Raw genomic sequence first — 14,714 nt, 5'->3', positions numbered from 1 at the left:
GATTATCTGGGTCATGAAGATCTTTTTGTACAGTTCTTCTGTGTATTCTTGCCACCCCTTCTTAATATCTTCTGCTTCTGTTAGGTCCCTACCATTTCTGTCCTTTATTGAGCCCATCTTTGCATGAAATGTTCCCTTGGTGTCTCTAATATTCTTGAAGAGATCTCTAGTCTTTTCCATTCTATTGTTTTCCTCTATTTCTTTGCATTGATCGCGGAGGAAGGCTTTCTTATCTCTCCTTGCTGTTCTTTGGAATTCTGCATTCATATGGGTATATCTTTCCTTTTCTCCTTTGCTTCTCACTTCCCTTCATTTCACAGCTAATTGTAAGGCCTCCTCAGACAGCCATTTTGCTTTTTTGCATTTCTTTTTCTTGGGGATGGTCTTGATTCCTGTCTCCTGTGCAATGTCACGAACCTCCGTCCATCATTCATCAGGCACTCTGTCTGTCAGATCTAGTTCCTTAAATCTATTTCTCACTTCCACTGTATAGTCATAAAGGATTTGATTTAGGTCATACCTGAATGGTCTAGTGGTTTTCTCCACTTTCTTCAACTTCATGGAATTCTCCAGGCCAGAATACTGGAGTGAGTATCCTTTCCCTTCTCCAGGGGATCTTCCCAACCCAGGAACCAAGCCCAGGTCTCCCTCATTGCAGGTGGATTCTTTACCAGCTGAGTCACAAGGGAAGCCCAAGAATCCTGGAGTGGGTAGCCCATCCCTTCTCCAGTGCATCTTCCCGACCCAGGAATTGAACGGGGGTCTCCTGCATTGCAGGTGGATTCTTTACCAACTGAGCTATGAGAGAAGCCCTGACAAGACATAAAACTGCACTGAAAAGCCATACCTCTCCGGAGCACTTCCTCAGAGTAATCTGAGAGGCTGTATTCTAAGTTATAGTCCTCAGTTTGGCTCCAATAAAACCCTATTCTATTCCTATTATAGATGTTTATTGATTATTGTCATCAACAGTCCCTTAATTATCTTCTTTTAAAAAATATATTTTACTTATTTATTTTATTTGGCTGCACTGGGTCTTAGTTGCAGAGTGCAGGATCTTTAGTTAGGGCACGCTAACTCTTAGTTCGGAGAAGGCGATGGCACCCCACTCCAGTACTCTTGCCTGGAAAATCCCATGGATAGAGGAGCCTGGTAGGCTGCGGTCCATGGGGTCGCAGAGTCGGACACGACTGAGCAACTTCCCTTTCACTTTTCACTTTCATGCACTGGAGAAGGAAATGGCAACCCACTCCAGTGTTCTTGCCTGGAGAATCCCAGGGATGGGGGAGCCTGGTGGGCTGCCATCTATGGGGTCACACAGAGTCAGACACGACTGAAGTGACTTAGCAGCAGCAGCAACTCTTAGTTATGGCATATGGGATCTAATTCCCTGACCAGTGATCAAAGCCCGGCCCCCTAAATTCACAGGGGGTTTAAGCCGCTGGACCACCAGGGAAGTCCCACTTAATTCTCTTTTTAAAAAATCCTTTCATTCTCCCTGATTTCTGCCAACAAAAGTGAGCTCTAGTGGCTGTAATTTTACATCTTATACTACCTAATAGAATTCTAGAACCAGGTCTTTTAAAAGTACAATAGGACAATCACCCATCTATAATTTTTAAAGATAGATTTTGTGTGTAATTTCATAAACTAAAATATGTCTATGTTAAGTGTTCAGTGGGATGCATTTTGACAAGTCTATATACCTGCATACTGCATCAATGTTTTGTTTTTCCCAAGTATTGGGTTTTATTTTTAATTGTGTATAATTGACATACAGCAAAATTCACTCTTTTTACTGAGTGACAGAGGATGAAATGGCTGGATGGCATCACTGACTCGATGGACGTGAGTCTGAGTGAACTCCGGGAGTTGGTGATAGACAGGGAGGCCTGGCGTGCTGTGATTCATGGGGTCGCAAAGAGTCGGACACGACTGAGCGACTGAACTGAACTGAACTGAACTGAACTGATGAGTTTCAACAAATGTGTACAGTTGTGTAACCATCACCACCAAATATTTATAATTCAAATTATAATTGGAAAACAAGGAGTCTCCCAAAGAGCTGAAGGTAATGTATGTCCTGAAGTCACAGAAAAGAAGGACTTTTCTGCCCAAACAACTGTTTTTTTGTGCTCTGCAGATCCCTTGAATATTTGTAAGTGTTACTAGCTTGTTCTTGCCTCTGTTAATATACATCTGCCCTTGAAGTAGTTTTGAACAAAGAGGCCAGTATCACTTGGAAGAGGGGAAACTGTTGCCACTTCCTGCCTTCCTGCAGAGGCAACCCGCAATTCTGACTGGTTACTCCCTTGCTTCATAACTTGGCTAATGCCTATGTAGCAATGACAGGTAGCCCTGCCAATCAGAAAAGAATCATTGACACTTGCTTCCTGTCCCACATGAATGACAGGAGATAAAAGTAAAAGTCTTGATAATTATAAGAGAAATGCAAATCAAAACCATAGTGCGATACCTCATGCTGGTCAGAATGGCCATCATCCAAAAGTCTACAAACAATAAATGTTGGAGCGAGCGTGGAGAAAAGGGAGCCCTCCTACACTGTTGGTGGGAATGTAAGCTGGTGCAGTTCCTATGGAGAACAGGGTGGAGCTTCCTCAGAAAACTACAAATAGAGTTGCCATAACAATCCAGAAATCCCAGTCCTGGGCATATATCTGGAGAAAACTAGAATTCAGAAGGACACATGCACCCCTATGTTCATAGAAGCACTATTCACAATACTCCAGAAAGAATCTCAATGTCTGTCCATCAACAGATGATGGGTAAAGAAGATGTGGAATATATATTCTGTTGACACATATATGTCAGTTGAATATTACTAAGCAATAAAAAAGGATGAAATAATGCCATTTGCGGCAACAGGGATGGACCTAGAGATTCTCATACTAGATGAAGTAAGTCAGACAAAGCAAGACAAATACTATATGATATGGCTTATACATGGAATCTAAAAAAAGATACAAATGAACTTGTTTACAAAACAGAAACAGATCCACAGACACAGAAGACAAAATTATGGCTACCAAAGGGGAAATCGGGGAAGGATGAATTAGGAGGTTAGACTTAATATACACCCTGCTGCTGTTGCTGCTGAGTCACTTCAGTCGTGTCCAACTCTGTGTGACCCCACAGACGGCAGCCCACCAGGCTCCCCCATCCCTGGGATGTTCCAGGCAAGAACACTGGAGTGGGTTGCCATTTCCTTCTCCAATGCAAGAAAGTGAAAAGTGAAAATGAAGTCACTCAGTTGTGTCCGACTCTTCGCGACTCCATGGACTGCAGCCTACCAGGCTCCTCCATCCATGGGATTCTCCAGGCAAGAGTACTGGAGTGGGGTGCCATTGCCTTCTCCCAAATATACACACAGTACTATTATAAACTAAATGACCAACAAGGACCTCCTGTATAGCACAGGGAACTGTACTCAATAATTTATAAGAAGTTATAAGATAAATGAATCTGAAATATATATATGTGTGTATATACATATGTTTGGAGAAGCCAATGGCACCTCACTGTGGAAAATCCCATGGATGGAGGAGCCTGGTAGGCTGCAATCCATGGGGTCGTGAAGAGTTGGACACAACTGAGCGACTTCACTTTCACGTTTCACTTTCATGCATTGGAGAAGGAAATAGCAACCCACTCCAGTGTTCTTGCCCAGAGAATCCCAGGGATGGGGGAGCCTGGTGGGCTGCCGTCTATGGGGTCGCACAGAGTCGGACACGACTGCAGCGACTTAGCAGCAGCAGCGGCATATACATATGTTATATATCTAACTGAATCACTGTTCTGCACACCTGAAACTAACACAACATTGTAAGTCAACTATACTTGAATAATAAAAAATAATATAATTTTAAAAGAATAAAAGATAATGGTGTGGGGGCAGAACGGAAAGCCTGGCCAAAGCTTCCTGAGAGCCTCCACTATGTGCCCCATTTCACAGATGGGAAAACTGGTGTTAGGTGGTGAGACTGAGTCACTTTCAAAGGGAAGGTTTCAGATGCAGATTTGTTAGGTGCCAAGGTGCTTAGTCTGTTTTCCGGCTGCGGTGTGGGTCTTGAGGGATCTTAGTTCCCGGACCAAGGATTGAACTCATGCCCCCTGCAGTGGAAGCACAGCGTCTTAACCACTGAACCACCAGGGAGAACCCTCAAAGTCCTTACTTTTAACCAAGGCATTTTCCCCCCATACCATGAGGTGGGGGGAACACATGGAGGACAAAGTAAGGGGCAGCCCAGCTCTTGGGGCCCTGCTGGCCCAGGATGAGCTCTCTCTCCAGCCCCTTTCTGCTGCGCTCTCCACCCCCGCACCCACCCTGCCCAGCATATCCAAACAACAGGAGCAGATGCTAAGGAGTTTTAAGTATGCTGGGGGAGTGATGTCCAGCTTCCTTCCTGGGAATCCCAGCTCAGCCATTAACTAGCTGCATGGCTTTGAGAAAGTGGCTAAAACACCTCTGGGCCTCTGTTTTCCCATTCGTAAAATGGGAGTATTCTCAGTGACTACCTCACACGGCTGGGGTGACGACTGAGTGCTCCTCCCGCAGCTTTACCAAGATAAAGCTGACGTAGCGTTGTGTGGGTGTAAGGTGTGTAACGTGAGGATGTGACATGTCTGTGTTGCAAAATGGCTGCCACATAAGGCTGGTGATCACCCCCATCATCTCCCGTGATTATCTTTTCGTGTGTGTGGTGAGAACACTTAAGACCTTCTCTCTTAGCAACTTCCCAGCACACAGTACAGTGTCAGTTGTAATCACTGTGCTGTATGTTAGGTCCCCAGAATTTATCCATCTTCTAACTGAAAGTCTGTCCCCTTCGAGAAACATCTCCCCATGTCCCCGTCCACCCAGCCCTTGGTCACCACTACTCTGTTCTCTGTTGCTCTGGCTCAGCTGTCTTAGATTTCACTAAGAAATAAATCTGTAAAAACAAAATCAAACTCATAGAAAGAGACTGGCGTTTGCCAGGGCCTGGGAAGTAAGAGAAATGGGTTAAGACTTGTCGAAAGGCACGAACTTCCAGTTATGAGGGGAACAAGTTCTGTCTGGGGGTGTAATGTACGACATACGGATGATGGTTAACAATACTGCATATTGTGTATTGAAAGGTTGCTAAGAAAGGAGAATTGAAAAGTTCTTGGAAATTCCCTGGCAGTCCAGTGGTTAGGGCTCCACCTTTTCACTGCCAAAGGTGCTGATTCAATCCCTGATCCGGGAACTAAGAGCCCATGAGCTGGGCAGTGTGGCCAAAAGAAGAAATAAAGCTAAAAATTTCTCAGAACACACAGGACAACTATGTGAGGAGTTGGATATACTACCTAACCTTATTGTAGTTATCATTTTGCAAAGTATTGTCAACACAAATAATCAATAAATCGTCTGTGTGCATGCCAAGTCACTTCAGTTGTACCTGACTCTTTGCAACTCTGTGGACTATAGTCTGCTGGGTTCCTCTCTCCATGAGATTCTCCAGAAAGAATACTGGGTGAGTTTCCTACTCCCGGGCTCTTCTTCACCCAGGGATCCAACCTCCATCTCTTACATCTCCTGCATTGGAAGGCAGGTTCTTTAACCACTAGTGCCACCTGGGAAGCCCAAACCATCTCTAATAGAAAAGAGTTTTTTCCTTTTTTCTTTTTTGGCTGAGGCCACCCAGCTCGTGGCGTCTTAGTTCCCTGACCAGGAATCGAAACTGGACCCACAGCTGTGAGAGCGCAGACTCCTCACTACTTGACCGGTACGGAAGTCCAAGAGAAGAGTTTTATTTGTGCCAAACTGAGGAATATAGCCCAGAAGGGAGCCTCTCTGATGACTCCGAGGAACTGCCTCAGAGAAGCATGATTTTAGCTCTGTTGTATGTCTTGTTAAAACAAAGAACATCAAACAAGTCAGGGAGACACTCCTTCAAAGTTTCAAAGAAACACACTGGCACCTGCACAGCAAGTCAGTGACCTTGGCACCTGGGAAAGGCATCTCATTACTGAAGGAGGACCGGCGCTGCTGTCCCAGGAAGGGCGGCATTTAATTCTTATTTTGAACATGGACATTCTTGACTTCTGGTCAATGTGCCCTTTTCTTTAATAATTAAAGCAGAAGTACAATGTAGCTTTGGTAGGCTAACAACAGGCTGTTCTAGTTAGCATCAAGTTCAAGTTAACCCAGGTGGCCCAATGGTAAAGAATTCCGCCGGCCAATACAGGAGACACAAATTCGATCCCTGGGTCAGGAAGATGCCCTGGAGAAGGAAATGGCAACCTGCTCCAGTATCCTTTGCCTGGAAATTTTCATGGATAGAGGAGCCTGGCAGGCTACAGTCCATGGGGTCGCAAAGAGTTGCACACGACTGAGCACACACGTAGAAGCCAGAATGACTTCCCCAAACCTCAATAATGGGAAGATTTCCTTTATCCGTATATATGTATTAAATCACTACTTTGTACATTGTAAGCTTACCTCCACACAGCTAGGAGAAAAAAGTAAGTAGATTCCACAGTTAAGTGAGATCAGACAGTATTTGTCTCCCTGTGACTTATTTCATCCAGTGTGTAATTTATGTGAATGACTCGATGGATGCGAGTCTGAGTGAACTCCGGGAGTTGGTGATGGACAGGGAGGCCTGGCGTGCTGCGATTCATGGGGTCGCAAAGAGTCAGACACGACTGAGTGACTGAACTGAACTGACATAGACAATGCATGATGAATGTTTCATAAATGTCTTTTTTGTTCATTATTTCCCCAGAATTTTCCCAATTGCTGGCAGGGATCAAAGCTCCAAGTGGTCACTGAAGGTGGAGGGGCCCCCAACCCAGACTTCCTCTTCCTGTCCCAACCCCTCAACCTCCTCAGCCCTGGGGACTCCATCCTGGCCCCACAGGAATGGAACTTTCCCACTCTTGGGGCTATTTCCACACCGCCAGGAGCCTTTTCACAATATTCTTAGCAGGAGCTGTTGGTTAATTTCTGTTTTCAGATTTTGAGCAACTTTACAGAAAAGAAAATAAGGAAGCTTGCTTTGCTTTCTTGATGTCTACTGGGTTCCTCAGAAACCCTCAGCTCCTCCCCTGGAGGCCTTGGGCACTTCTTGTTCTGTCAGGGTCCCTGGCAGGGGGCGGAGGGTCACCATCCCAGCTCCACCGTCCAGGCTCAGCTGGCAGGTCCAGTGTGTCCCAGACCCTCACTTTTTTTGTTCTTTTTAAAAGCAGCTTTTGTTATTCAGTCACTAAGTCATGTCTGACTCTTTGCCACACCATGGATTGCAGCCCACGAGGCTCCCTCGTCCTTCACTATCTCCCAGAGTTTGCACAAACTCTTGTCCATTGAGTCGGTGATGCCATCCAACCATCTCACACTCTGCTGCTCCCTTCTCCTGCCCTCAATCTTTCCCAGCGTAAGGGTCTTTTCCAGTGAGTCGGCTCTTCACATCAGGTGGCCAAAGTATGGGAGCTTCAGCTTCAGCATCAGTCCTTCCAATGAATATTCAGGATTGATTTCCTTTAGGATTGACTAGTTTGATCGCCTTGCTGTCCAAGGGATTCTCAAGAGTCTTCTCCCAATACCACAGTTGGAAAGCATCAATTCTTCAACACTCAGCCTTCTTTATGGTCGAACTCTTACATCCCTACATGACTACTGGAAAAAAACATAGCTTTGAGAAGCAGCTTTATTGAAGTATAATTTACATGCTACAACATTCGATGATCTGCAGTAAAATTTCACAGGGTTGTGCAGCCATCACTGCAATCCAATTCTGGAACATTTTCATTGCCCTTAAAAGGAATCCTGTGCTACTTTTTGGTCCCTGTCTATTCCTACTCCCATCCCTAGGCAACCACTTTCTGTCTGTGAATTTGCTTATTCTGGACATTCCATATAAATAGAATCATACAGTATGTGGTGTTTTTGTTTTTTTTTTAAGATTTTTTGATGTGGACCATTTTGAAAGTATTTATTGAATTTGTTGCAATATTACTTCTGTTTTTCATGTCTTTGGTTTTTTGACTCCGAGGCAAATGGGATCTTAGCTTCCTGACCAGGGATGGAACTGTCACCCCTACGTTAGAAAGCAAACTCTTAACCGCTGGACCACCAGGCAAGCCCCCCAGTATGTGTTCTTTTGCATCAAGCTTCTTTCACTTAGCATAGTGTGTTTGAGGTTTATTCATGTTGTAACAAGTATTTTGGGCTTCTCTGGTGGCTCAGATGGTAAAGAATCTGCCTGCAATGCTGGAGACCTGGGTTTGATCCCTGGGTTGGGAAGATCCCCTGGAGAAGGAAATGGCCACCCACTCCAGTCTTCTTGCCTGGAGAATTCCATGGACAGAGGAGCCTGGCATGCTGCAGTCCATGGGGTCACAGAGTCAGACACGACTTAGCAATTGAGCACACTTTTTTTTTTTTTAAGTAGAGCAAATTCAAGACCACAAACCTTTCCCTCCTGTCACTTGGGGAAGATAATACTTTAGAAAAGCCCCCTGCCCTGCATAGCATGAACTGAGAACCAACCCCTGCTGTGATGGGTTCCCAACCTCCCCTCCGGAACATCAGTGCTCACCACCCCAGGGGTGCCCTCCTGACCTTCCCAAGCCCTGCTGCTCACCTGAGGAATTCCCTTCTCACTTTGTGGGGCTCTCCTTCTTAGTACATCCTGGGAACTACACCACCCAGCCCAGAGCCAGACCCCTTTTGGGTGTTCAATAATAATAATGAGTTATTACATCAAGACTACATTATTAGAGTGTCTATTAATATTACATCCGTATATTATTATCACTGTGGCAGCCAGGGGTTCCTAAGTGTTGCCTCTAAGGTTATACTGTGACCCAACAGTGACTCTGGCGTCTGTTTGCACCCCAGGCCTCCCTGATGAGCTCACATGTTCAGTTGTCTCCTGGGGATCCTGGGGACCTAAGCCACACCCACAAGTAATAGGTAAAAAGCCTTAGGTTGCTACTTTCCCTACAAACCAACTACAGTTGTTTCTGAGGGACAGTCCTTCTGAGGGACTTCCCTGGTGGTCCAGTGGCTAATACTCCATGCTCCCAGCGCAGGGGATCTGGGTTCAATCCCTGATCAGGGAACCAGATCTCATAAGCTGCACCTAAAGACCTGGTGTGGCCAAATAAATACATATTAAAAAATTAAAAAGAAGGATTCTAGCTGATTCCAGTGTGAGGAATGACAGGGATGAAAATAATCCTCAAGAGTTATTGGCAATAGATAGGTATATAGATTGGAGTAGGAACTGGCAACTCACTCCAGTATTCTTGCCTGGAAAATTCCATGGACAGAGGAAGCTGGCGGGCTACAGTCCATGTGGTTGCAGAGTCTGACATGACTGAGCATGCACACACACAGTTACATCAAAGTGTTAGTCGCTCGGTTGTGTCCAACTCTTTTGCGACCCAATGGACCGTAGCCCACCAGGCTCCTCTGTCCATGGGATTCTCCAGGCAAGAATACTGGAGAGGGCTGCCATTTTCTCCTCCAGGGGATCTTCCCGACCCAGGAATCAAACCCAGGTCTCCTGCATTGCAGCCAGATTCGTGACGGTCTGAGCCACCAGGGAAGTTTCAATACTGGGGGGAAAAAGATTTAGGAATTCCCTGGCTATCCAGTGGTTAGGACTCCTTGCTTTCCCTGCGGCCTGGGTTCACTCTCTGGTACAGGAACTAAGATCCTGCAAACCTCCAGACACGGCAAAAAAAAAAAAAAAATTGAAAAAGGGAGATGGAAGGAATTCCCTGCGGGTCCAAGGTGCAGGCGGCAAGTTTCAATCCCTGGTAGGGGAACTAGGATCCTGAACGTCCCCAGGCAGAGAAAAAAAATTTTTTTAAGGTGTAAACTGACAGGAATCCACGACTGCTAAAATACCTTTATGCGGAGAGTTGTTGGGAATCAGAGACCTCCCCCCTTGCCCTCACCCCGCCCACCGACTAACCGTAGGGACATGACATCATGGAGCCCCTGACGTAATGCATCATGGAACGCAGAGAAGTTGGAGTTCACGCTCCTGAGAGGGTTTGGAGAAGTCTGTGCAACGCGTGTGGGGCACTTGGCGTAATACCTGGGGGCGTGGTCAGGACTGACACTACTGGCTGGCTGCTCTGGTCCATGGTGGGTGGGGTCCGTGAATATTCTTAGAATAAAATGCCCTTAGGTGGGAGATTTTACAACATCATTTAGGTACAAATAAGTGGCCAAGGCCGAGGCGACTTAAACAGTTTCGTTGGGGCTGAGAACTACGGAGTAACTCATGACCTACTCTCCCTCCTCCAACCCCCCTCCTCCCGCCCTGCCACTGCCGAGGTCTCTAATTAGGGTCACCCAAATTCCCGGTTACAGACGCTTTTTGATCTTTCTATCAAAGCCACCGGCAAGTTGAGCCACAGCGTCCCCTTGCGCTCAGAGCGCTTACCTGCCTAAGCGGGCCCCGGAGGGAACACCGTGACTTCCCAGTTCAGTTCAGTTAAATTCAGTAGCTTAGTCGGGCCCAACTCTTTGCGACCCTATGAATAGCAGCACGCCAGGCCTCCCTGTCCATCACCAACTCCCGGAGTCTACCCAAACCCATGTCCATCGAGTCGGTGATGCCATCCAGCCATCTCATCCTCTGTCGTCCTCTTCTCTTGCCCCCAAGCCCTCCCAGCATCAGGGTCTTTTCCAATGAGTCAACTCTTCGCATGAGGTGGCCAAAGTATTGGAGTTTCAGCTTCAACATCAGTCCTTCCAATGAACACCCAGGACTGATCTCCTTTAGGATGGACTGGTTGGATTTCCTTGCAGTCCAAGGGACTCTCAAGAGTCTTCTCCAACACCACAGTTCAAAAGCATCAATTCTTCTGCGCTCAGCTTTCTTTATAGTCCAACTCTCACATCCATACATGACCACTGGAAAAACCATAGCCTTGACTAGATGGACCTTTGTTGGCAAAGTAGTGTCTCTGCTTTTTAATATGCTGTCTAGGTTGGTGATAACTTTCCTTCCAAGGAGTAAGTGTCTTTTGATTTCATGGCTGCAATCACCATCTGCACTGATTTTGGAGCCCCAAAAAATAAAGTCCCACACGGTTTCCACTGTTTCCCCATCTATTTGCCATGAAGTGATGGGACCAGATGCCATGATCTTAGTTTTCTGAATGTTGACCTTCAAGCCAACTTTTCCACTCTCCTCTTTCACTTTCATCAAGAGGCTTTTTAGTTCCTCTTCACTTTCTGCCATAAGGGTGGTGTCATCTGCATATCTAAGGTTATTGATATTTCTCCTGGCAATCTTGATTCCAGCTTGTGCTTCCTCCAGCCCAGTGTTTCTCATGATGTACTCTGCATAGAAGTTAAATAAGCAGGGTGACAATATACAGCCTTGATGTACTCCTTTTCCTATTTGGAACCAGTCTGTTGTTCCATGTCCAGCTCTAACTGTTGCTTCCTGACCTGCATACAGGTTTCTCAAGAGGCAGGTCAGGTGGTCTGGTATTCCATTCTCTTTCAGAATTTTCCAGTTTATTGTGATCTACATAGTCAAAGGCTTTGGCATAGTCTATAAAGCAGAAATAGATGTTTTTGGAACTCTCTTGCTTTTTCCATGATCCAGAGGATGCTGGCAATTTGATCTCTGGTTACTTTGCCTTTTCTAAAACCATCTTGAACATCTGGAAGTTCATGGTTCTCGTATTGCTGAAGCCTGGTTTGGCCAGTTCAGTTCAGTCACTCAGTTGTGTCCGACTCTTTGAGACTCCATGAACTGCAGCACACCAGGCTTCCGTGTCCATCACCAACTCCCAGAGTTTACTCAAACTCATGTCCATCTAGTCAGTGATGTCATCCAAACATCTCATCCTCTGTCGTCCCCTTCTCCCCTCTTCAAACTTTCCCAGTATCAGGGTCTTTTCAATGAGTCAGTTCTTTGCATTAGGTGGCCAAAGTATTGGAGTTTCAGCTTCAGCATCGGTCCTTCCAATGAATATTCAGGACTGATTTCCTTTAGGATTGATTGGTTGGATCTCCTTGCAGTCCATGGGACTCTCAAGAGTCTTCTCCAACACCACAGTTCAAAAGCATCAGTTCTTCTGAGCTCAGCTTTTTTTATAGTCCAACTCTCACATCCATATATGACTACTGGAAAAACCATAGCTTTGACTAGATGGACTTTTGTTTAATATGCTGTCTAGGTTGATCATAGCCTTTCTTCCAAGGAGCAGGCGTCTTTTAAATTTCATGACTACAGTCACCATCTGCAGTGATTTTGGAGCCCCCCAAAATAAAGCCTCTCACTGTTTCCATTATTTCCCCATCTATTTGCCATGAAGTGATTGGAATGGATGCCATGATCTTCGTTTTCTGAATGTTGAGTTTTAAGCCAACTTTTCACTCTCCTCTTTCACTTTTCATCAAGAGGCTCTTTAGTTCTTCACTTTCTGCCATAAAGTTGGTGTCATCTGCATATATGAGGTTACTGATATTTCTCTGGCTTCCCAGAGCAAGGTTTAAATGTTCAATTTTGAGGTCTATCTTCCCTGGTGAAGTAGTTAGAACCCACTCTTCCACTGCAGGGAGACGCAGGTTCCATCACTGGTCGGGGAACTAAGGTGCCCCGCGGCCAAAAATAAACAATTTTTTTTAAAGTTGAACTTTTAAAACCATCTCCCTCCCATTGCATCTCCCACCAGTTGAAAGGCCTGCCTGCTGAGTCTGTGAAGGGAGCCTCGCATCTAGGGCGGGATGTCTCAGGGGTCCGAGATGACCCACTTTCTTCCCTGCATCCTATCTACTTGCATGTCCATCTTTCTGCCGTCAGGAGTTTCTTGTAAGTCTTAGTTGTTGCTATTGTTGTTGCTTAGTCACTCAGTCATGTCCGACTCTTTTGCGACCCCATGGACTATAAGGCTGCCAGGCTCTCTGTCCATGGGATTCTCCAGACAAGAATACTGGGGTGGGTTGCCATGCCCTCCTGCATCTCCTGCATTGGCAGGCAGATTCTTTCCCACTTAAGCCACCAGAGAAGCCCTGTAAACCTCAGAAGAAATGCTGAATTGGAGGGGCTTTTGCTTCTCCAAGGCCCCAGCTGCAGAACTGTGTGTGTGATTTTTCTGGTTAGGGTGTCTTTAGATTTCTCCAGATTCTCAAAAGGAGAGGTGACCTCAGGACTTCCCTAGTGGTCCAGTGGTTAGGATTCCATGCCCCTATGCAGGGGGCAGGACTGTGACTCCCGGTTGGGGAAACTGGGATCCCGTATGCTGCACAGCCTGCCCCCACCAAAAAAACAAAAAGGATAGGTGACCTCAAAATCAGGACCAAGTCTTCAGTGGGTGGGAAAGGAAGGGCCTAGGTGTCCCGTTTCTGCCCACACTCTCTTGGTCCCAACCTCAGATGGGCCACAACTCCGATTACAGGTGGGGTAGTGCTCTACCTGGAGGGGGGTGGTCACGAGATTCAGCTTATCCCCCCATCAGGGTCCCCTTCCCAGGCACCCATCCCAGCTGAGCCCCATCAACCACATTACACTTGGACCCCACCTGACCCTGCTGAGATACCTTCTGCAATTTCCCATCACTCCAGCAGGGGTCATATCCAGGGGTCATATTCTCACTCAGGCCCCAGGTGGCTATTAGACCTTGACCCCTTTCTCTTCACATTAAGTGCCCCCTCCTCCAGGAAGCCTTCCCTGACTGCCCCAGGCTGAGTGGATTATGGTGTTCTCAGGGCTCCCTTAGCCCCATGTGGTACAGACTTCTGACCAGGCTATGTGTCTGTGCCCCCAGAGGAAAGGGCCTTCATAGCTCTCATTCAGGCTGTAAAATTCACATCTCATTTTAGCTGAGGGTTACGGACTGAACTGTGTCCCCAGAAAATTCATATGCTGGAGTCCTAAGCCCTATGTCTCAGAATGTGACTCTATTTGGAGATGAGACTTTCAGAAAGATCATTAAGTTGGGAGTTCCCTGGTGGTTCAGTGGCTAAGACTCCATGCTCTCAATGCAGGGGGCAGACGTTCCATCCCTGGCTGGGGAACTAGATCCCACATACTGCAACAAAAGATCCTGTGTGCTGCAACTAACAGGCGCTGCTGCTAAGTCACTTCAGTCGTGTTCAACTCTGTGCGACCCCATAGACAGCAGCCCACCAGACTCCCCCATCCCTGGGATTCTCCAGGCAAGAACAATGGAGTGGGTTGCCATTTCCTTCTCCAATGCATGAAAGTGAAAAGTGAAAGTGAAGTCGCTCAGTCATGTCCGACCCTCAGCAACCCCATGGACTGCAGCCTTCCAGGCTCCTCTGTCCATGGGAGTTTCCAGGCAAGAGTACTGGAGTGGGGTGCCATTGCCTTCTCCGAATTAAGAGTCGGTACAGTTCAAAAAAGTTTTTCTTTGACAGTGTCAGTCGGGGAGAATAAATCAAAGGGATGATCCAGATTGGAGAGAAGTGATTAAAAAAAAAGATAATTAAGTCCAAATGAGGTCAGTAGTGTAGACTCTAAGCCAATGTGACTGGTGTCCTTAAGAGGAGACTAGGATACAGACACGCACAGAGGCAAGAGCACGCGAGGACACAAAGAGAAGACAGCCATCTATGGGCCAAGGAGAGGGGCCTTTGAAGAAATCAACCCTGCTGACACCTTCATCTTGGACTCCTGCTTTCCACAAATGGGAGAAAACAATTTCTGTTGTGTAGGTCACCTGGAACGTGG

This window comes from Ovis aries, chromosome 5 (assembly GCF_016772045.2).
Source record: "Ovis aries strain OAR_USU_Benz2616 breed Rambouillet chromosome 5, ARS-UI_Ramb_v3.0, whole genome shotgun sequence".
Taxonomy (NCBI): domain Eukaryota; kingdom Metazoa; phylum Chordata; class Mammalia; order Artiodactyla; family Bovidae; genus Ovis; species Ovis aries.
The sequence above is the reverse complement of the archived record's forward strand: the minus strand, read 5'-3'. Positions refer to the sequence as shown.